The sequence below is a fragment of the Myotis davidii genome, unplaced genomic scaffold (assembly GCF_000327345.1).
Source record: "Myotis davidii unplaced genomic scaffold, ASM32734v1 scaffold763, whole genome shotgun sequence".
NCBI lineage: Eukaryota > Metazoa > Chordata > Mammalia > Chiroptera > Vespertilionidae > Myotis > Myotis davidii.
The window spans coordinates 962913-966063 of record NW_006294248.1 but is presented as its reverse complement, the minus strand read 5'-3'; the positions used below and the strand labels follow the sequence as shown (position 1 = coordinate 966063).

Below are 3151 nucleotides of genomic sequence, written 5' to 3'. Positions count from 1 at the left end.
GGTGAAAAAGACCTGCTGTATGTGTATACACTGAGTGCAATTAAAAAATACTGTAATTATAATTCCTGCCTTTGGAATTTGAACAGGTGCCAATGTTCTTTCCTTTCTTCATATGGGAAAGAAAAATCCCTTTGAAAATCATTTGAAGCTTGGACAAAAATCCCGTAGTTGTATTCTTAGGATCACTTTCATGATTCGGATAATACAAGGGAAGCTTCAAGTTAACCTTTTAGGGAAGACATTCCACCTCACATAATCTCATTGGCCAGGAGTGAAGCTTGTTTCTTTACACAATTGTTATCCCAGATGCCTACATCTGCTGTTACCATTGGCTCACCTGTGTTCAGGCCCACAACCGTACATTGACGGTTCCGAATACTCTGTTTGAACTTCAGTGTTTCCTGAAGATCAAAACCAGAATTCTGAGCAAGAACCTTGGGAATAACTAGCAAATGAACTTCAACAAATCCTTGAACTCCAAGTTGGGCCCTGCCCTTTAAACTGGGCTTATATTTAATCAGGCTTCTGCCACTTCCACTGCACCTGGAAGTACATAGCCATCATCAATAGCATTTTAACAGTCCTCAAGGCATCTCTTATTGCATCTTTGATTTAAGTAAATGCATGCTTATTTGGTCCTTGGACCAATAATGTGACAGAGCAAGGATTGTTACATTTCTCAGTACAGGTGAACGTCTCTTCTCCCAATGTACTATACTCATACGCAAGTCTGGCTTGTCCAAACAATCAGGATTTAGGTCATCAAAAAAATTTAGAGCTACACCACCTTGAGCAAGAGTCAACATTTCCATATTTCTCCTTTTAGCTCTATGCAGAGCTACTCGGCCTTCTTTTGCAAGAGCACCTAAGGAAAATGGGTCAATTCTCTTTTGATTAATAACAGCAATCCTTTATCTGAGTCACCACAGGCTTTCCTTTCCAGTTCTATTATTATTTTTTTAAACTCTCTCTTCAATGAATTTTCTCTTAGCTTTTACTAGTTCTCTCTCTTCAGTGCTCTTGTACAAAAAAGCCAGAATTCATTTCTGTTTTATTTTTCATATTCTAATGACATTGCATGTGAAGATATATTTTCTCTTTTTTTCATATAAGGATGCCATGCCTGATGGTTCAAAACAAGACCTTTATTGAGCTTGTATCAGTTTTATATTTAGATTTATATTTCATCTCCATGATCTAAACCACGAAGAGATCAATAGGTTCATCTTGTTTTTTACTGGTCAATATGGAGTCAACTACAGCTTCTGTTAAGACATCAGCAAGTTTGGCAGAGATGTTCTGGCCACATCTATGAATATTCCCCTGTCCATCTCTTTGACTTGTTCCAAAAACTGAAGTGCCTTTCCCTTTGCAGCTTCAAATGTTTTTGTTATAATTTAGAAATAAAGACTTCAGAAATGTAAAAGCCCACCTGTTTCAGCAGTTCTCCAATGATTAGGACATTGGAGGTGGTCCCATCACCAGTGATGTCATCCTGAGCTATTGCTATGTTGGCTGTTAAAGAGGCTGGTTGGTGTTAAATTTGCATTTAATGAAGAAGCACTTGACTATATTTAATAAGTTTGATTTCTCCAGCACTAAAAAAAGCATCTCTATGATGCCCTTAGGCCCCAATTTGGTCCTCAACACATCCTACAGCCCCCTCCACCCCCCCCACGGGCCACACTAATGTTGACTTCCAACCTGCTTGGGCTAAGGCCACCTTGGCTTTAGGGTCCAGGATCTTCATGGCTGCCAAAGCTGAGCCAGCAGAAGAGTAAGAGACCAGGAGCAAAGAATGCTCAAAGCTGGTGCAGCGACAGAAAATTTTATTGACTTCTCCTTAAATAACTGTAGATCTGCTTTTTCACTGGCTGTTATGTGTCCTGATGTCCTCTTAAATAGAACATATCCAGCTCCTCATCATTCATCTTCCAAACGGCATTTTTAAAACTTTCTAATTTCTATTAGCTCTTTCTGTTACCTAGGCTTGTAACAGCACACACATGAGCTGCCTAATTCGGTTCTTTTCCCTCAAGTCTTTCATCATACAATTATCAGATTATCTTTTCTTAATCAAAGGTTGGATTAAAAACTATATTTAAAAACATAAAATGTCTCCATTATCTATCAAGTTCAAATTTTGTAGCTCCGCATTTAGAGTTTTTTTAATATTTACCTTCATCCTGTGTTTTTCCTCTTTCTGTTTCCTTCATTTCTTCCTTCCTTTCACCTATTTCTTCAATGTTTGCTCTTAACCAATCATCTCCCAAAATGTGGTCCATGGTTCATCTGAAGAATCAACAAAGATACTTTTTAACATGCAAATTTCTAGGCCTAGCCACAGAATTTCTAAGGAAAGGACCTGGATATCCCAAAAAACTAAAATAGCATTTACTCTTAAGACTCAGCTCAAATTAACTTCTCTTTTTAAAATATTTAGTGCTTTCCTTCCAGTACTTATCACATTCTAAGTTGGAGGAGGAGAGAGAGGAGGAAATGAGGGTAGAGAATGGCTATAATTTTTGTATCAGGAACTGTTCTAGTCACTTTACATTGGTTATGTCATTACATCTTTGCAATATCATTATTTACATATGGGAAACTGAGACTTAGAAAATTTTCTTGACTGGCCCACAATTACACTTAGTAAGTAGGGAAGCATCTCCCTACAAAACCCACAAAGTCAATACTGAGCTGGGAACTTGCTCAGACTCCATTCTGATGTCTTTCTGTACATTATACACTTGTATTATATCTGTTATTTGATAAAACTCTTTTAATCCAAGTCCTTGATAAAATGGCTCAGTGGAAAAAAAAACAATAGACTTAAAGTCAAACCAATCTCTGCTTGAATTCTTGCCGTGGCATTTCTTGGCTTCTTCTAGCTGGCCCTAGGGTACCACCATCTGCCTCTGGTTCAGAACATGGCAGGGTGATAGAAAGAAGAGCTGAAGAAGAGAAGTGCAAGGGGCAAGCACCTGCTATCTTTTAAGGAAGATACCTGGAAACTGTGCCCTACCCTTCAGCTACATCCTATAACCTAGTCCAATAACCAACCTAGCTTCAAGGGAAGTTGGAGCTTATTTCTTTATCTAAAAATCAGAGGAGAATAGATTGGGAGAGCTTTTTATGCTATGTAATCATAATG

The 3151-nt window shown here is 38.1% G+C and overlaps 1 pseudogene; it reads right to left on the bottom strand.

Annotated features, from left to right (window-relative positions):
• Positions 1 to 248: 248 nt before the first annotated feature.
• Positions 249 to 3151, bottom strand: part of LOC102775270 — a 3219-nt pseudogene continuing 316 nt past the window's right edge.